At 42.1% G+C, this 21,223-nt stretch overlaps 1 long non-coding RNA gene across 1 annotated transcript in view; it reads left to right on the plus strand.

The window, feature by feature from the left end:
• Positions 1–367: 367 nt before the first annotated feature.
• LOC142853511 (uncharacterized) overlaps positions 368–21,223 on the plus strand; it is a 46,605-nt gene continuing 25,749 nt past the window's right edge. Inside the window, exon 1 of the long non-coding RNA XR_012911217.1 lies at positions 368–417. This is a non-coding gene — a long non-coding RNA (uncharacterized LOC142853511). The remainder of the gene's footprint in view (positions 418–21,223) is intronic.

The raw sequence follows: 21,223 nt of genomic DNA on the forward strand, positions 1-21,223 counted from the left end.
AGCTGAGTCCTCAACCTCAAACAGAAAGCAGAGTGAGCTCTAAGTGGGGTGAGGCAACACCCTCGAAGCCTCTCTCCAGCAACATCCTCGAAGCCTGTCTCCAGCAAGGTTCTACATCTTAGAGGTTCCATAGCCTCCCCAAACAGTGCTAGCGATTGGGACCAAGAGTTCAAACCCACTACCCTAGGGGAGACATCCTCATTCAAATCAGGTGGCTTCTGACCTAGTGGGAGTCCTCTCTGATTGCTGGAGGAATCACTGTCTCACGAAAACCTGCCACAGTTCTGAGGCCAGGGCAACTTCCTTTACCTTTAAGAAGACTGTTTGTGCTCTGCCTGCCAGAGAGCATGCCGCTGGATCCATGTTGGGGCGAGCCGGTTTCCGTGTGGTACCTGCCTTTTCCTCTGCACTTTTCGGGTATCTTAATATCATCTCGGTGCATTTTACAACTCTGTCTCTTTCTCTTCAGAAATATTGATTTTTCCTATTATGTCTCTTCTTCTGAGGATCGCATAGAGACATTTTCTAGTCTGCCATTTTACTCGAGGGTTCTTGACTTAAATTTGTCTAGAGAATGCAACCAAATCTGTTATTAAATAATAGGAAATTTAAGAGGTTTGAACCTGAGGCACCAAGAGGTTGGAAACAGAATTTTCTTTTAAGAGATGTAGGGTATTGGGGCATCTTTCATAGCTCCCCTGAAAACTGAGACGATGTGGCCAGAATTCCTGAGAGGTGCAGGAATCTGGAAAGTGTCACCTACTGGGATCTGGGAAAGGGAAGTGGGGTTAAGAATGATGTGAAGGGCAGCTGACACCTCACGAGTGTTCTGGAAATGCTGTGGGAACCATTACCTTCACTGTACAGTGGAGGAAATTGGAATTTAGATCATTTTTGTCTCTGGGGTCAAACAGCTGATAATTGTCAAAACAAGAAAATCAGTTTTACAGTGGTTGATAGGGGTCAGTCTCTATCTTTGATACTGTTTGATTTCTCATAAGTCATACTTTTGGTTCTTATAACTCCAGACTGCATTCCCCACACTCCAAATAGCTCCTTGTAGACCGCCTAACAATGTTTGCCTTTTGGGCAGTTCTGAGAGAAGCCACAAGATGGCAACATTGCATGCCTATGGCTCAGCACATCTGGTCCTGGAAGATGGAAAGGTAGGTGCTACATTGTTGCATGTTGAGCAGTGGTAGCTGCCGTTTCGCCTCACTTCCTGCATCTTCCCAGCAGACCTTCAAAGGAACTCATTTCCAAACTCATTTCCCGTCAAAGATCCGTTTAGGACTACAGAGTTTAGTAGTAGAAGTGGAAAGTGAGTCAAGTCGTCGGGACTAAACTGCTCAGGGGAGGCAGACAGTGGAAAACTAACATGGGTAAATCTTGGGGCATGAAGTAGAAAGTAGTGCGTTAGAAATGTCTTCCATCGCAATATTGTAACCCTAACCTTAGCTCTACCCTGAGAAACCTTGGGTAGTATCTAATTCTTTCCCAAGGCCAATGAAAGGAAGAGTAAAGCGTTGCAGGCAGAAATGAATGCAGTTAAACTTAGTACTTGAGAATTCCTCAATGGTGCTGTTTTATGGAAAGCAAGTACTCTCTTTGCCTGTGTTTCCTTCTGCTTTAGAACAGATTGACTTTCCCTCCTACAACATAGGTACATTTTGTAGGAGGAAATTCCTATCTGTACCTATGGATTAGTGCAGCTCTCAGACCTGATCAGACTGCAGTGTAACAGGGATGAGTGCAGAAACTCACAACTGACATGCAGGAAATAAGTGTCTGTTGCACGCTCAGCAAATGCTAATAGGACACCTATACCCCTACCTCAAGATTCAAGAATCATTGGAGAAGACAGAACAGAAAGATTATAAGGGCTGGACATCAGGGAGGAGTAGAGAAAGGTAATGTCTTCTAAATACGACCGGACTATGGCATTCGCGAGCATGCACCAACTGTGGTGGCTTGTGCAGGAACGGTATAAGAGCAAGTCTGTGAACAACCCAGCACAAAGTAAGGAGGGGCTCCTGAGCCCCCACGGTAGCTGGGGAGCTATTGACAGCTGATAGTTGCTGGGGAGGGAGAGTCAGCTGTTGTCTTTCAGGGTGTGTGGGCCCTGGTAGCATGACCATGCTTTAGTGAATGGTCCCACATCTGTGAGCATGTGGACAGCACAGTATATGGAGGGCCTGGGCAGAGAGACAGAAACAACTAATAATACACCAAAGCCACAATTGCATCAAAGTCCAACTCAGTGAGCCAGTGAGTTTTTATTGGGGTTACTGACAGCAATTTTGCAGCTGCATTATCCAAAGTCCCACCCCAGAGTGGGTGGTGACTGAGGAAAACTGCATTCCTGCGCTGTCTGCACAACTTGCAGGCAGCTCTACAGGTCCACATGGAGCTGGTCCATGTAGGTCCTTTCAGCAGCTCAGTTATCAGTCTCCTCCCCCAGCTGCGTTGACTGCTTCTGTCCCTCTGTCCAGGGCCTCTTGTAAATCTTGGGGGTTTCAGTTATCCCAGACAGAGGAAGTGTGTTTACTTCCCGAGTCTTTTCCACCCTCCTGGAAGGACCCTTTCAATTCAGAGGAAACTGCTAGATTACAAGCATTTGTGCGGTAATAGGTAATAGACATTTTCTCAAGACAGGACAAATGAACGGTCCTTTTGAAATGCATTATGCATTTTAAGTGTATTTTTTCTGAAAAAAAATGATTGAATTGTGTATTTATTTTGGTTGCATTGTCATCTAAACATCATTAAATCTCTCAATTCATGTATTAGTGAGGGTTCTCTAGAGAACAGAACAGATTATCTATTATCTATCTATCTATCTATACATAATCTATCTATCTATCTATCTATCTATCTATCTATCATCTGTCTGTCTTTCTATCTATCTATCATCTATCTATCTATCTATCTATCTATCTGTCTGTCTGTCTGTCTGTCTATCTATCTATCTATCTATCATCTATCTGTCTATCTATCTATCTACCTATCATCTATCTATCTATCATCTCTCTCTCTATCTTTATCTATCTATCTATCTATCTATCTATCTATCTATCTATCTATCTATCTATCTATCTATCTATCTTTATCTATCTATCATCTATCTATCTATCATCTATCTATCTATCTATCTATCTATCTATCTATCTATCTATCTATCATCTATCTATCTATCATCTATCTACCTATCTATCATCTACCTATCTATCATCTATCATCTATCTATCTATCTATCTATCTATCTATCTATCTATCTATCTATCTATCTATCATCTATCTCTCTATCTTTATCTATCAATCTATCTCTCTATCTATCTCTCTATCTCATCTATCATCTATCTATCTATCTATCTATCTATCTATCTATCTATCTATCTATCTATCTATCTATCTTTATCTATCATCTATCTATCTATCTATTATCTATCTATCTACCTATCTATCTATCTATCTATCTATTATCTATCTATCTATCTATCTATCTATCTATCTATCTATCTATCTATCATCTACCTATCTATCATCTATCTATCTATCATCATCTATCTGTCTGTCTATCTATCTATCTATCTATCTATCTATCTATCTATCTATCTATCTATCTATCTATCTATCCATCCATCCATCCATCCATCCATCCATCCATCCATCCATCCATCCATCCATCTATCTATCTATCTATCTATCTATCTATCTATCTATCTATCTATGATTTATTGGAGTGGTCTACAGGCTGTGGTCCAACTAGTTCAATAATGGCTGTCTGCCAACCAAAAGTCCATGAATCCAGTAGGAATCAGTCCAAGAGGCTGGATGTCTCAGCTGGTCTTCAGAATACACTGGAACCCTGAAGAAGTGGCTCTCATGCCAGGGATGGATTGAGCAGCTGGTAAGGACAAGCAGGCAAAAAGCAAGCTTCTTCTCCCATGTCCTTTACACAGGCTGCCATATTCAAGGAGGATCTTCCCTCTTCAAGAGATCTGGATTAAAGATGGGTCTTCCCACTTCAAATGATTTAATTAAGAAAAAAAATTCTTCAAAGGTGTGTCCAACCATTTGAGTTTCAGTTAATTCCAGATATGATCAAGTTGGCAACCAAGAATAGCCTCATAGTCCACAATCATAAAATTTCAAAGACTTTTCCATTTTTCCCTTTATTTAGCATTTCATTGTATCTTTAGTGTTCCAGTCTTTCAAAGCTTTGTTTAAGTTTATTCTTTTGTGGTTCCATGGTAAATGTCATTGTTTACATGATTTCTTTTTCATATAAACTTTAGACTATAGGAAAATCTGGTCAGCCTTCAGCACAGCAGGCAGCATGTCAGTCTCATAGAAACAACCGATTTTTGCCAGCTAATTTTTTATTTTGCAACTTTTCTAAATTCATTGATTAGTTGTAGTAGGATATTTTAAAATGCAAGTATTAGTATTTTCTCCACACAAAAGAGTGTCATGTGCAAAACCAGATAATTTCACCCATTCTTTCCAATTTGAATGCATATTATGTTTCTTACCTGATTGCCCATACATTATACCCAGGGGATGTTGAACAGAGAGGGGGAAAACAACAACGATAAGACTTCTTGAAGTTTAGGTAAAGAAGTCGACATTGAACTAGAGAGGGCATTAGAATTCAGAGACGACATCTCCATATGTGCTGTAATTAGGGTGCCAAAACAGCAAAACGAAGAAAGAATTCTTCTGTGAGGCGGCTCATCAGAGTAACATCAGAGGTTTCTAAAGTCTAGGAAAGCATGGGATAATATATTTAAAGTCTTGAAAGTAAATAACCATTAAGCTAGGTTGTTATATCCAGAAAAACTGATGAAGTGAGGACTTTGAAAACAAGCGCAAATAAAATCATTCATGACCACTAAGAACCACTACAGAAAACGTGTCAGAATCTTATGCACAGAGGAGAACAGAAGATAGCCTCAATCATGAGAGCACAGGTGAACAAAGCAGATTTAATAAAGAATTCAGCATCTCAAACATTATTCCGTCAGCCCTTAACACTAAAAATGGAGAGAAGGAAAGAATAAACAAAAATCATCAATAAAAGATAGAAATTAATATCTCTAAAAATAACCTTAAATGCAAATAACCTCAGCTAAGCAACAAGAAGACGCAGATTGGTAGACTGTGTTGAACAACAGACCCACTGTCTGTCTTCCAGAAATAACCCGCATCTGTAAAGACACCGAGACTGACAGTCAAAGGGTGGACGTCAACCTGCCAAGAGCATGGAGGGCAGGAAACGAGCTGGCCTAAGTCTTCTAACAGTTAAAAAAGTAGCCTGCAAACCCACATTAGTCTGAAGAAACAAAGAATGCTCCTAATATTAATGATAGGAACTATCAATAAGAAAGATATAGCAGTCATATATATAATTATATATATATCATGTACTTTATATTATATAACATTATATATCATTATAGATAATAATGTAAATATAATTGTATATGTGATTGCTATAGTTTTCTGATATATATATTTTAATTAAAAATTTATTTTTCATTTTACATAACAACCCAGTTCCTTCACCCTTCCCTTCTATCACTCCTCCACCTCCCCCCTTTCCCACCTCCCACCTGCTCCTCAGAAGGGGTAAGGCTTTCTTTGGGGAGTCAGCAAAGTCTGGCATACCAACTTGAGGCAAGACTGAGCCCCTCCCCGCTGTATCAAGGCTGAGCAAGGCATCCCTCCATTGAGAATGGGCTCCAAAAAGCTAGCTCATGCACCTGGGATAGGTTCTGGTGCCACTGCCAGGTCCCCCTCAGCAGATCACGTCTCATAACTGTCACCACATTCAGAGGGGCTAGTTTGCATGCAAGTTTTCCAGCTGTCAGTCCATAGTCTGTGAGCTCTCACTAGCTCAGGCCAGCTGCCTCTGTGGTTTTCCCCATCATGATCTTGACCCCCCCCCCTTTGTTCATATGATCCCCTCCTCCCTCCCTTCAACTGAACTCCAGGAGCTCAGCCCAGTGCTTGCTGTGGGTCACTGCATCTGCTTCCATCAGTTACTGGATGTAGGTTCTATGATGTATTCTAATCTGATTACAGGGGAGGGCCAGTTCAGGCACCCTCTCCACTATTGCTAGGAGTCTTAGCTGGGGTCATCCTTGTGGATTCCTGAGAATTTCTGTAGCACCAGGTTTTCCCTAACCCCATAATAGCTCCCTCTATCAAGATATCTCCTTCATTGCTCCCCCGCTGCTCCGTCTCTCCCCCAACTCAGTCTTCTTGATCCCTCACATTCCCATTCCCCATCCCTTCCCTTCTAGCCCCTCCCAGTTTACTCAGGAGATCTTATCTATTTTCCCTTCCTGGGGCCCTCCCTATACGCATATCCCTCTTAGGACCCCCTTTATTCCCTAGCATCTCTGGAGTTGTGGATTGTAGCCTGGTTATTTTTGCTTTACATCTAATATCCACTTATGAGTAAGTACATACCATGTTTGTCTTTCTGGGTCTGGGTTACCTCACTCAGGATGGTTTTTTTCTAGTTCCATCTATTTGCCCGCAACTTCCAAGATGCCTTTGTATTCCACTGAGTAATACTCCATTGTGTAACGTACCACATTTTCTTTACCCATTCTTTGGTTGAGGAGCATCTAGGTTGTTTCCAGGTTCTGGCTATTACAAATAATACTGCTATTAACATAACTGAGCTTTTATGGCCCTCAATCTTATAAACTTTATATCTCTTTTATAAATATATTTCTGAATTTGGCAGCAAAGAGTATGGTACAACTCTCTAGTCTTCAACCCTATCAGAGACCTGAGAGGAAATGCAGAACCAACAGCTTCCAAAACTGTCGCCCAAGGTTCCTCTGCAACATTGGGGCATCCATGTTTGGCCTATACACCTAGACTATCTGACAGACTTTTTTGTGAAGCAAGAATTTTGAAGGACAGCAAATTGTCCACAGTCAAGGCAAGAGCACTTTCTTGCCAATTTGCCAGCTTTCTCACAAATGAAAGCCATCTCCATATGGAGGTTCTTTGATGCCCATCATATTTTCTGAAGGAGATTGATGCTGTCAGGAGCAGACATACCTGGTTTTTATGACAATGAGACAGGTCATAATGTCAATGAGACATGTCAGAAAAACCTAGACCTGGCTTTTATTGTTGTTGTTGTTGTATCTGCAGTGTTTCTCTGACCAAATGAGCCAAACCACAACCAGTTAAGCTACCCGCTGCACATCTATGCACATGGCACTGGCAGCTGGCTCCACCCCACTTGATTCCATGAGAGCCTAGCCTCATGCCCCTATGAGCAGCAGCCAGCTGTTGTAAGTGCTCATAGAGAGACGGAGGTGGTGACTGCGGCATCCGGCTAGCTGGTGTGACTTCTTTATCTGTGTGGTCATGCCACACATTGGAGTACCAAATGTAGGAAGTCTTTCTCATCGGACTGTCTTTGGATAGCCAGCCCCCAAATAATAACATGGATACTTATTTATGAAAGCTTAGCCTTTATCTTAGGCTTGTTCCCAACTAGCTCTTATAACTTAAATTACCCTGTTTCTATTAATCTACATTCTGCCATATGGTTAGTTACCTATCCTCCATAATGTGTGTGTGACTTTCTCAGTTTCTTACTGGCATCTCTTGCATACCTAGATTCTAATCCTGAGTTCCTCTCTCCCTCAAGAAGGTCTGCCTAACCTCTCCTGCCTACCTATTGGCTGTTCAACTTTTTATTAAACCAATCACAATGACATATCTTCACACAGTCTAAACAAATATCCTGAAATCCTTCTTTTCACAATAGGAAATGGAATATGCTTATATTTCCATTTATTGATGACTGATAATAAAAATATGGCACATCTATGTAATTTTTTAACTTGTAAAGTTGAATGACATCACAGCATTTTTCAGGTAAATGGGTGAAATAAAAACTATTATACTAAGGAAAGTATTCCAAGCCCATCAACACAAGCACCACAAACTCTATGTGGACCTCATCTTCAAATTTTTGGATTGTATTTTATTTTGAAATGTCATTACAGACCAAGACTCTAGAAAGGGCCTTTCATATGGGGAGACGGAATCTTAAGGGGTGAGAGGAAACTGTAGAATATATGTCATATGAAAGTAGATGGGGGTTAAACATGTAAGTGAAGAATAAGGTTGAGGAACAGGTGGGGAGTGGTTTCACCAAATCTTATTTTTTTATTGATATTTATTGAGCTCTACATTTTTCTCTGCTCCCCCCAGCCTCTCCCCTCCCCCTTCAGCCCTCCCCCAAGGTCACCATGCTCCCAATTTACTCAGGAGATCTTCTCTTTTTCTACTTCCCCTGTAGGTTATATCTAAATAAGTCTCTCTTAGGGTCCTCATTGTTGTCTAAATTCTCTGGGATTGTGGTTTGTAGGCTGGTTTTCTTTGCTTTATGTTTAAAAACTACTTATGAGTGAGTACATGTGATAATTGTCTTTCTGGGTCTGGGTTACCTCACTCAAAATAATGTTTTCTAGCTCCATCCATTTTCCTGCAAATTTCCAGCTGTCGTTATTTTTTTCTGCTGTGTAGTACTCCACTGTGTAAATGTACCACATTTTCCTTACTCATTCTTTGGTCGAGGGGCATTTAGGTGTTTTCCAGGTTCTGTCTATGACAAACAAAACTGCTATGAACATAGTTGAGCACATGTCCTTGTGGCACAATTGAGCATCCTTTGGATATATACCCAAAAGTGGGATTAATGGGTCTTGAGGAAGGTTGTTTCCTAATTTTCTGAGAAATCACCACACTGACATCCAAAGGGGTTGTACCAGCTTGCATTCCCACCAGCAATGCAGAAGTGTTCCCTTTTACCTACAACCTCTCCAGCATAAGTTGTCATCAGTGTTTTTGATCTTGGCCATTCTTACAGGTGTAAGATGGAATCTCAGAGTTGTTTTGATCTGCATTTCTCTGATGACTAAGGATGTTGAACATTTCCTTAAGTGTCTTTCAGCCATTTTAGATTCCTCTGTTGAGAGTTCTCTGTTTAGGTCTGTACTCCATTTTTTTTTTATTGAATTATGTGATCTTTTGGTGTCCAATTTCTTGAGTTCTTTGTATATTTTGGAGATCAGACCTCTGTCTGATGTGGGGTTAGTGAAGTTTTTTTTCCCCATTCTGTAGGTTGTCGTTTTATCTTGTTGACCATGTCCATTGCTTTTACAGAAGCTTTTCAGTTTCTGGAGGTCCCATTTATTAATTGCTTCTCTCAGTGTCTGTGCTTCTGGGGTTATATTTAGGAAGTGGTTCCTTGTACTAATGCATTCATGTGTACTTCCCACTTTCTCTTCTATGAGGTTCAGTGTGGCTGGCTTTTTGTTGAGGTCTTTGATCCATTTGGATTTGAGTTTTGTGCATGGTGATAGATATGGGTCTATTTTCATTCTTCTACATGTTGATATCCAGCTATGCCAGCACCACTTGTTAAATATGCTTTCTTTTTTCCATTTGATATTTTTTGCTTCTTTGTAAAAAATCAGGTGTTCGACAATGTGTGGATTAATATCCAAGTTTTTTATTCGGTTCCATTGGTCCTCCTGTCTGTTCTTATGCCAATACCAGGCTGTATCAGTACTGTAGCTCTCTAGTAGAGTTTGAAGTCAGGGATTGTGATGCCTACAGAAGTTCTTTTGTTGTACAGAATTGTTTTAGCTATCCTGGTTTTTTGGTTTTTTTTTTTTTTTTTTTTTTGCTTTTCCATATGAAGTTGAGTACCGTTCTTTCAAGGTCTGTGAAGAATTTTGCTGGGATTTTGATGGGCATTGTGTTGAATTTGTAGATTGCTTTTGGTAAGATTGCCATTTTTACTATGTTAATTCTGCCTATCCAAGAGCATGGGAGATCTTTATACTTTATGGTGTCTTCTTCAATTTCTTTCTTCAAAGACTTAAAGTTCTAAAAAAAAAAAAGATTTAAAGTTCTTGTCATACAAGTCTTCCACTTGTTTGGTTAGAGTTACTCCTAGGTATTTTATGCTATTCGTGGCTATTGTGAAGGGTGTTGATTCTCTGATTTACTCCCCAGCACTTTTATCATCTGTGTACACAAGGGCTACTGATTTTTTTTGAGTTCATCTTGTATCCTGCTACACTACTGAAAGTGTTTATAAGTTGTAGAAGTTCCTTGTTAGAAGTTTAGGATTGCTTATACAAACTATCATATCATCAGCAAACAGTAAGAGTTTGACTTCTTTATCAATTTGTATCCCCTTGATCTCCCTTTGGTGTCTTATTGCTCTAGCTAGGACCTCAAGAACTCCATAGAGAGTGGACAACCTTGTCTTGTTCCTGATTTCAGTGGAATCGCTGGGAGTTTCTCTCCGTTTAGTTTGATGTTGGCTGTTGGCTTGCTGTATATTGCCTTCATTATGTTTAGGTATGTTCCTTGTATCCTGCTCTCTCCAAGACCTTTATCATGAAGAGATGTTGTATTTTGTCAAAAACTTTTTTGGCATCTAATGAGATGATCGTGTGGTTTTTATTTTTCAGCTTGTTTATATGGTGGGTTACATTGACAGATTTTTGTATATTGAACCATCCTGCATCTCTGGGATGAAGCCGACTTGATCATGGTGGATGATGGTTCTGATGTGTTCTTGGATTTGATTTGCCAGTATTTTATTTAGTATTTTTGCATCAATGTTCACGAGTGAGATTGGTTTGCAATTCTCTTTCTTATTAATGTCTTTATGTAGTTTTCACCAAAACTTATGTATGTGTAAAACACCCTTCGGAAACAAACTACTTTGTAAGCTAATTAAAAGTTACATTAAAAAGAATAAGAGTTTAAGAATAGGTATGCTGCATGAGTAGATAATGCTTCTTTTGAGAGACATAAAGGAAAATCTCAGTGCCAACAATAGGATACCTCTCTGTGAATTATTTGGGTTAGGCTGGCTGTAGAGACATCCTAAATGATGCAGGCTATTGTCATTTCTCCTGGCTTCCCACTATACTAGATGTAAGATCCTATTGCTGAAGACACATGACATTTTAGTTGCAAGACGAGAAATCAAACCATAACTCGTGAAAAATTTCTCCCTGCTAGTTAGTAGCTTTTATAGTACTGGAAGGTGCTATGTAAGACACCGGGGAAGAAAAACAGTCAGTGGTATTACCCAGGAGTAAAGCCTTAATGTTACAATATTGCCACAGCAGGTGAGATGTGCCCACTGGAGCAAGGAGTGGCATAAATGTTATAGAGGTAACCAAAAGCTTTCTAGTTTGGCTTGAGGCCTGCTCCAAAGAAGATGATTCATGCCTAGGACTAGAAACATGGTCAAAAGCTCATAACTTTGGAGGCCCTAGTGACAAACTTACTATTATTGCTTTGCTAAATGAATATGTTATTAAACTATCTTCTATACATTTGTTTATATCATAGATTAGTGCTGTTATTAACCTTGGCCAGAGGAGCTTCTGCAGTGGGCAGTAGTTAATGAAGAGAATCATAATGGTTAAAGTGCGGAGAATAAGTGATTGCTGAGTGCTTATCCCTAAATGGGCATCTATATGTTCCTTCCCCACAAGGCTCAGGATTATCACGGTAGAGGGGGCAGAACGGGTGTAAGAGCTGGAGGATTGGGAGGCTGTGACACGCTGTGACCATTGAATTCATGAGCTCACTGCATCTATGCTTAGCCACACAGGATCAAGCCAACAAGACCAGTCCACATTATACCAGGCAGCACTAACTGGACTCAGTATGTTACCCAACCCCCCCCAAAAAGAAGCCATTGAAGGTGGGAGGGGGTGTGTTGGAAAAGGTGTCTGTGGGGAATGAGGACTTGGGAGTGGACATTGTGTACAAGTATGTAATTGTCAACAAATAAAGATATTCTTTTCAGAAAGAGAATGATCAAGAATAGCCAAAGAAATACTATAAGGAAAAAGGAATCAATGGTAAAGGCATCACAATACCTTATCTCAAATTATATTACAGAAACAAAGTAACAAAACAAGCATGGATCTGGCACAAAACATACATATAAACAGCCTTACTGTTTTTATTGCTGTAATAAAAGCAACCTCCTCAACTTGAGGAGGAGAGGGTCTATTCAATCTTATAGCCTATAGTCTATCATGTAGGGAACTCAAGGCAGGAACCTAGAGAGGCAAGGACTGAAGCAGAAGCCATGGACTTGCTCCTTCTGGTTTGCTCAGTTTGTGTTCTTAAACACCTCAGAACCACTTACCCGTGGGTGGCACCAGCCACAGTGGGTTAGGCTGTCTTACATCAATCATCAATTGAGAAAATGCCTGCCTGAGGACATTTTCTCCACTGAAGTTCTCACCCTCCAGATGACTCTATCTTGTGGCAAGTTGACAGAAAGCACATAAACCAAGCGTACAGACTAGTGTGCCCAGAAATGCTCTCTCTCTTTCTTTCATGTTTTTTGTTTTTTAAAGACAGGGTTTCTCTGTAGCTTTGGGCCCTGTGCTGGAACTCACTCTGTAGACCAGGCTGGCCTAGAACTCACAGAGATTCACCTTCTTTTGCCGCCCGAGTGCTGGGATTGAAGGCGTGCGCCACCACCTGGTAGTCACGTCATTTTTGACAGACTGCCTCATATCTGCTGGTCAGGCCTTCGGCCACAAAGTGCAACCCAGCATGGTAGTGCTACACAGCTGCCTGTGCCTCCACTACTTCCTCTTCTTCCTTCTCCCAGGTCCTCCCTCCCTCCCTTCCTCCCTCCCTCCCTTCCTCCCTCCCTCCCTCCCTCCCTCCCTCCCTCCCTCCCTCCCTCCCTCCCTCTCTCCCTCCCTCCCCCTCTCCTCTATGGTCTTTTATATCCCCCTCAGATTCCATTTTGATCACCTTTCTGGACAGCTAAAACACATGATTCCCACATGTTCATTCCCTCTTGTGCTTCAAAGAAACCGCTCTCACATGATGATAACCACATTGCTTCTTGAATGAGCAAGTGTCTTCACGTCTCTAAAATGGTTTAGGGGCAGGTGACATGACTCCCTGGGGGCAGGGCCGGGCCAGTCATGCAGACCCAAGGTTGGGGTGTTCTGACTGGGCAGCCTTGTGAAAAGGGGAAGGCTCATTGCTCAGAGTTAGAATGGTATGCTGCCCCTCCAGGTTTGTCATGGGATGTCCAGGTGGGAAGGAAGAGCCAGAGTCAGGGCCTGTGCCTCACCTCAGCCAAGGTGGGGAGCCCGAGTCGACCTTCCTGCAGCCAGGAGCGCTGTGACTTTGTGTGGCCCTCTGAGCAGGAGGATGGAGCTGGCAGTAGTCCACAGGGTGGCTGCCAGCGCTGGGACTGCCAGGAGCCTAGGTTGGCCTGAGCCTACACAGAGGACCCTTAGTGTCATTGTTATGTAAATACTTTAGCTGTGGATTTACATTAGCATTGTCTATAAAGAGCCCCACCCACCACAGCTTCCTCTTCAACTTCTTTCTCAACTCGTTTTATATTTCTGGAAAATCGGAAAAAGAAACTGTCATGTTGAATGAAGTAGGGTCAGGGAAAGTTACAGCTCATTAGGGTTTTGCCCAGTGGGCTGTAAGGCTCTGGGCTTAACCGCAGGCTGGCTGAGCAGGAGGGGTCCCGAGGGGAGCAGGGGCGGAGGGACAGGTACAGAGATTAGGCTAAATTACAGCTCTTGTCTGGTGTATGCTCCCAGAGCCAGGCTGCCGGCCATCTTCTGCAGTTCTTTTGGCAGCCGTTCTGTGTACTGGATTCAGGGAAGAACAGAATACTTCCTGCCCTCCCTTCTTTCCCCACAATTGCTTGTACTGGAGGCTTTCTAGCAGAGACCCTTTTCTTCCTCTCTTAGGCTGTCTTGGTGATGTTTCCTCTTCATCTGAACAGCGGAAGGCAGCTGGGATGAGCTTTTACTACAGAGACCCCCACCTCTGCTGGGATTCTGGGTTCTTGGGTATCATCAGCTTCCTTAGTGAGCTGCTGGGCTACTTGGAAGGGAGGACAGTGGGAGAGTTGGACCCTTCATCCTGGAAGGGTTGGTAGTATTGACATCTTTGGGAAACTCAAAGAAAGAGCCCACATTCTGTTATAATTTACAAATTCAGGATGAGGGGAGAGAGACAACTAGCTTATGGTGAAGAGGAGGCTGAGGATCCAACATAGGACACTCTAGACTGCAAAAGGGATCCACCAATAGGCCCCTGTGCTATCTCAACAGGAAGGAACTAGGGCTGAAGGGAAAAGGATGGAGACAGATGTGAAAACTTGTCCTGGAGCGGAGGCATGAGGACGTGGCACCCACACCTGGGGTGCAGGAGATCACACTGCCTCTGAAGCTATACCATGGAAGACTAGACTTCTGCAGTCTGCGTTGCACTGGCCTGGCTTCTCCACTGAGACAGGAGAGCTGGTAGTGTGTGCTCCTCTTCTGGGCAGGAGGCTCCTTTCCAGGCAAATCACCACTAAGCAGAGGCCCCTGGAGGTCCTACATGCCTTAAAAACCTTGCATGGAATTTTATCACCAGTTTTCTTTTAAAATATGGAAAAAGTTGGCCTTTTGATGAGAGGAATAGTGTAGGGAAAACTATTTATCATTCATGGGCATTGCCTGAGATGCTACCTGGCCCAGAGGACCTCAGGTGAAACCTTGTTCCATAATGGTTCTGGGCAGGAGTGTTGAACCAGTGCAGGAGTGAACATGCTGTGGAGTAAGATGCAGATTTAAAGAAACAAATTTGACTGCTGTGTGGGAGGAGTTTTAAACTCCAAGTCAGCTAGATTAAGGAAACTGAACGAAGTCCTTATCTTTAAAAAGGACAGTTTCTAGACCTAAAAGATCCCATGCAAATACAATCTGATTATGTTAAGTATTTGACAAGCTCTGTATCACCAAACCATATTCCTAGCTATATGTTATATTTATAGAGCCTGGAAGAAGACCATGACACGATGAACAAATGGCCTAACTAAATGAAAGGAGACGGTTCTCAAAAGAAGAAATGTAAATGGCCAATATACATATCAAAATCGGTCAACCTCAGTAAGCTTTGGAGAAATGTAAATCAGAACTACATTGCAGTCCATCTCACCCCAGAGAGGAAGTCAGCTATGAGAAGACATAACAGGGCTGAAGAGGTGGCTCAGCAGTAAAGAGCACTTGCTACTCTTCCAAAGGAACATCACATTGGGCTCACACTCATTTGTAACTCCAGTTAGTTCCAGGGGATCTAATTCCCTTTTTTTGGTGTCTGTGGGCAATGAACACATATACATGGTGCATCTACATGCAGGTAAAATACCTACATACATTTAAAAAATATGACAATCACATCTGATGAAGATGTGGACAAAAGGGAATCCTCATAGACTGCTGGCTGGGGTATAAACTAGCCCAGCTATGTAAACTAGTCACCATACAGGGCTCTTGTATGTCCCCCAGTGTTATCGCTCCTAGGTATTTACTGGGCCCCCAAATGAACATATGCAAGAGATACTAGCCACCAGTGTTCACCATAGCTAAGTCATGAAAACAAACTAGGTGTCCAACAACAGATGGACAGATAAGGAAAATTCAGTGTGTAGACATGATCATTTTTCTTCTAGTCATAAACAATACCAAATGGGGCTGGAGAGATGACTCAGTGGTTAAGAGTACTGGATGATCTTCCAGAGGATCTGAGTTCAGTTTCTGCAACCACATGGTGGCTCATGACCACCTGTAATGAGATCTGGTGCCCTCTTCTGGCCTGCAGTTATTCATGCAGGAAGAACACTATATATAAAATAAATAAATCTTATACAATGAAATACAAAATGATACCATTTGCTGGAAAATGGCTGTAAATCAAGATAATCATATAAAGTAAATTAAGCTTTCCTAAGACAAATTTGCTTTTACTCATTTGTGATCCCTAGATTTTATATAGATGCATAAATTATATATGTGGCATGGAAGTGGAAGTGAAACTATCTGGGGAAAAAGGGGGACTGAATAGAGGGAAGCACTGAGTCATATGGTGGGGCGGAGGAGATGCTAGCATACAATATAGGCTCACATGATGATTTAAAGAGAAAGGAAATGAAGTAGTAAGGTCTCATAAACTGAATGTTAGTGAAGGCTTTGACTGTTGTATTAAGAAAACCCGGCCAATTATGAACTTTCAGTGAATTTCATGCAATGTAGTGGACTGTATAGAGCACATTTGTGAAATAGGAATTGTCAAATTAACAGTGAATCCTTCAGCTTCATTTTAATTTTGTGACAAAAGGAAGAGTTTTCCATTTCTGGAATGCTGTTTAAGTGGGAAGAATATATTAAAGGGAATCTCTAATAGGTGCCTAGAAATTGCTCTTGCTGGAAAGCATAGGTTCCTTGCTCAGGAGTGGGGGAAAGCCTGGCATTTTTGCCTCCATTTTGCATTGGACTTTTCCCTTTTACTTCAAACTTTGTGTCAGACTCCGTGCTTAACCCTGCACAGAGCCTCACTAGTTACCCAGTGATTGTCTGGCTGAGCAGTCCTGTGATGTGCATCTATAATTCTAGACACGGGAAACTGAGGCAGGAGAATCGCCTCCGTTGGCAGACAGCCTTAAAACTCTCTAAAAATGGTGATAAGTTACTTATCTCAGCCCTCTTTCAGGCTAAAGGAGCAAAGATGAGAGAATTGAATCATCTTGCTGTCAACAATGCCCTGTTCACATCCCCATCAAGATCCAAAATCTGTGCCCATAGCAGAACCTACAAAGAGATCACCCCATCGTAGTTTTTTTTTCTCTTTGCATTTTTGGGGGCCTACCACCCAGTTCCCAAATAAAAACATGGAGACTTATCCTTATGAAAGCCTGGTCTTAGCTTGGCTTGCTTCTAGTCAGCTTTGCTAACTTAAATTGTCCCATTTACCTTTTGCCTCTGGGCTTTTACCCTTCTTTATTCTCTATCTCTTTCTTTCCTTCTTATTCAGTGGCTGGCTGTGCGGCTGGGTGGCTCGGTGGTGTTCTCCTCTCTTCCGTTTCTTGCTCCCCCCTTCTCTCATCTCTTCCTATTTATTCTCTCGATGTGCCAGTCCCACTTACTTCTCTTTCCTGTCTAATTATTGACCATTCAGCTCTTTATTAGACCAATCAGGTGTTTTAGACAGGCAAAGTAACACATGTAACTTTACAGAGTTAAACAAATGCAGCATAAAAGAATGCAACACATCTTTGCACCATGAAACAAATATTCCACAGCATAAAAGAATGTAAGAAATCTTAAAATAATATTTCATAACACCTCATGATGGGATTGCCCAAAAAGGAGCAATCATCTCATGGGGAACAAGATTGCTCCCTTAAACCACAGGGACTTCTTTGAGCCATATTTCTGAATCAGAACTTAGAGAATGAGCAACTGGAACACACTTTGACCATGCTTCTTATCCCTGCCTCAATTCTTTCCCTATTTAAAGTTAGAACTCATGCCAGTACCATGAAGGTGGGCTGCAGAGTTTTGTGCCTTCTCCAAATGTTATTTTGTTTGCTTTCTTTGGGATAAGTGGCTGAACATGGTATGTTGAACAGGGGTCAGGTTTCTGGTCTTGAAATCTAGTTTCAAACAAAGTTGTTTTCAAGGCATTGGGCTTGTGCTACAAGGAGCGGGCCCCTTGTTTGTTCTGGCTACCTGGCTAGCTTATACCCGAAATAACCACACAGAAACTGTATTAATTACTGCTTTTTCCCATTAGTTCTTGCCTCTTATTGACTCTCACATCTTGATTTAACTCATTTCTATTAATCTATGTATTGCTACGTGGCAGTGGCTTACCAGGTAAAATTCCCAGTGTCTGTCTCTGGTGGATCCATGGCATATCTCTCTCACTCTGCTTTCTTCCTCCCAGAATTCAGTTCTGTCTTACCTAAGTTCTGCTCTATCAGGCCAAGGTAGTTTCTTTACTCATTAACCAATGAAAGCAACACATTGACAGAAGGATCTCATACACCAGGCTTGAAATATTAAAAAGGGAAAATGAAAGACCAGAGACTCCTACCTGCACTGCAGCCAACACCCAGGTTTCTGTCAGGACTTGCTCTACCTGAAGCCATGCATGGATCCATCTGGGTTTCTTCCACCACCCCACTAGGTATCCAGACTTTCTATGTTCTCCTCCAGGATCTGGCCTGGGCCTCATCCTGTGCTCTGGCCTACTCTGACCGCTCCCACTTGTATCAGAGTCAAGCTCTAGTCTTTGCCGGGAATCTGCCCAGTCTTCACCACCCCAGTTCCTACGGGCCAACTCTGCCAACTTGATAGGTATCCAGACTTCCCATGTTTGCCAGGATCTAACCTAGTGAATATCCCTGTCCTCCCCCGTCTTAGGGTTTCATTGCTGTGAATTGATGCCATGACCAGAGTAACTCTTATAAAGGTAATACATTTCATTGGGGCTGGCTTAGAGTTCAGAAGTTTAGTTCATTATCATCATGGTGGGAAGCATGGTGGCAGACATGGTGCCAGAGAGGTAGCTGAGAGCTCTACATCTGAATCTGAAGGTGGCAGGAAGAGACAGTGAGCTACTAGGCCTGGCTTGATCTTCTAAAACCTCAAAGCCTAACTCCTCCATCCCCCTCTACTCTTGCAGTGACAGACTTCCTCCAACAAAGCCACTTCTACACCAGCAAGGCCACACCTGCAAAGATGCCACTCCCTGTGAGTCTATGGGAACTGTAGTGCCTGCACTACAGGATGGTATGCGAGCCGGGAACTAGGCTGGCGACTTAAAAACACATGAACACACAGACAGACAGAGACACGGGGACATGGGTCATCCTTGATACAAGAGTGCCAAGTTTATTGTGCTCCAGGGAAGCTTATATAGGGATCCTTAACTGATAGAGCTGATAGCCACGCCCCAGCTCTCGGGATCTTTCAGCTGCAGGCCTCATCAGAACCCACTCCCCTGCCATCAAGGTCTCGTTCTCAGAGTAGCTGCAGGCACAGGTGTTTTGCTCAGTTCACTCCAGCAGGCAAAGGGTCTGAGGCAGGCAAAGAAAGTCAAGGGGCTAGGACCAACAGAGAACCATTTTCATTTAGATTACCGCATGTCTAGTCATACCTTTACCACAATCCAGAAATTTTAGCCTTGCTATCTCAACTAGTACACTAGCCTCATCTGGTTTTTCATGCCTTCCTTTCTAAGGAGTTCTAGGCTTGGGGTAGGATCCTCTCCCAAACTGTTCCCCAAACTACAGAACTCTACCATGCCATATCCAACCTTCTCACCCAAACAGTTCTACCCATACACTCGACTCTAACAGGAAGTACATCCTGCACGCCAGCCCAATCCTCTCGGTCCACTTGACTTCATTCCACCAAGACATCTCCAACCTCTAGACCCAACCTGCCCACATCTCTTTTACCCCAACCTTTTTGCCCAGAAGACTCAAACTAACAAAGGAAGTCCACACCCATGTACCAGGCAGAGTGGTATCCCAACACTTGGGAGAAAAAGGCAGGCATATCTCTGTAAGTTCAAGGCTAGTCTGGTCTACATAGTGAATTCCAGAACAGTCAGAGCTACATAGTGAGACCGTGTCTCAAAAAAAACAGACAAACAAACAAACAAACAAGCAAATAACAAATAACCCCTCCAAAACCAAAAAGAACACCCACATAACAAAGACAAAACCAGATCTCAACCGCTAGAATCACAATGGACCTGATTTTTTTTTTGTCTGAACTACAAAATTGAGAATCACAGAGGCCCCCTCCCCTTGGTTATAATGTGTGTTAGGTTGACCAGACACTTGACCAAATGTTATTCTGGGTGTTTCTGTAAAAGTATATCTGGATTACATTAAGATGTGAATTAACAGAATAAAGTGACTGCCCTACCTACTATGAGTGCTCTCTTCCTGTACCAATTATAGGCAACAGTAATTAACTCCAAGTAACCAATAATGCATCTGTGTCACATTAAGGAAAGGGATAGAAGCACATCCCCTTGGAGTCTCTCAATCAAGAATGAGTTCAGATCTAAATTCTCTCTTTTATGTCCCCTGTGTCTTCCATTCTCAGCCTTTTTGTTATATTAGTCTGAATCTGTGCCTATCTGAAGGCCCTCTTATGGATCTCTGTCTCTCTGTGTGTATTCTTGTGTCTGTTTTCTGAACTGTGTCTGTGTGGGGGTGGTATCCGTCTGTCCGTAACAAACAACTCCACTCTTTATTTTGTTAACGGCATAGACAGCATCACTTGGGGAACGAATGGAGTTTACTTTATAAAACTTTTAAACAGAATTCTACAAGGGATTAAGTCATGGTCTCCAAATAATCCTGGCTGATCCAGATAACAAATATCACTGTTTATCAATAAATATCAATAAATGATTTCATTTAAACTTTATTAACATTGCTTTCAGCAAATGATACATATGTCTTACTCTGGGTCAGGGACATGCAAGAATACATAACATAAGATTGTGATTATGCAGTAGCTTATGTTGTAAAAGTGTATTACATGCAGAATTCAAGACAAATAAGGTTGATTGTCCCATTGTTCTCTTAAAGGAAGGTTAAACAGTTTGAGTACGCAGCTGTGAGATCCAGCGAAAGTTCCAATCTCACAGAATGTAAGAGATATTTTCAAAATACTGCATCACCACACACCCCATTAGCTGGAAGCTTAAGTAGAAAAGGGCTCTCTTCTCCTGGGCAAAGAGGAGCTCTACTGGGTTGCCTGCTTGAATTGGATACAGGTCTTCTGACTTTAAATTCACATGGAAAAAATGGCCCTTCTAGGGCTTTAATTTGCTAAGTGTAGATCATGTGACTTGTCTCTTTCCATAGATTCCTTTCTCCTTCTCTTCCCTACCTTTTATAAGAAACAGAAGCTATCAGTTTCTGTTTAGACAACATGGTGGTGATATGGATATATGCTATGAGTCAGCCAAAACGTGGCTGACACTGGATAGTCTGGGAACCTCAAAAGTAAACATTGTTGTAATCTGTTGTATAACTATTCAGGTCAGAGTGACACCTTTGTGTGGATTCTATATAAAGATGACCAGAGACCTCAACTTCCACCTTTGACAGCAATCCTATGTGTTTGTTGACAAGCCTATGTGCTTACCACCATGGGTCCCGTGTGCTACCTGCTTATGTGCAGCCCATGTGCCTGCCTGTGCCTGGGTGCCTGTGTGTAGCTGTCTGTCTAGCAGCCTTTGTTTGAAGTAAATAATGTGTGTTTCATCTGCCCACATGTCCTTAAAATCT

The sequence above is a fragment of the Microtus pennsylvanicus genome, chromosome 7, assembly GCF_037038515.1.
Source record: "Microtus pennsylvanicus isolate mMicPen1 chromosome 7, mMicPen1.hap1, whole genome shotgun sequence".
In the NCBI taxonomy this organism is placed as follows: Eukaryota; Metazoa; Chordata; class Mammalia; order Rodentia; family Cricetidae; genus Microtus; species Microtus pennsylvanicus.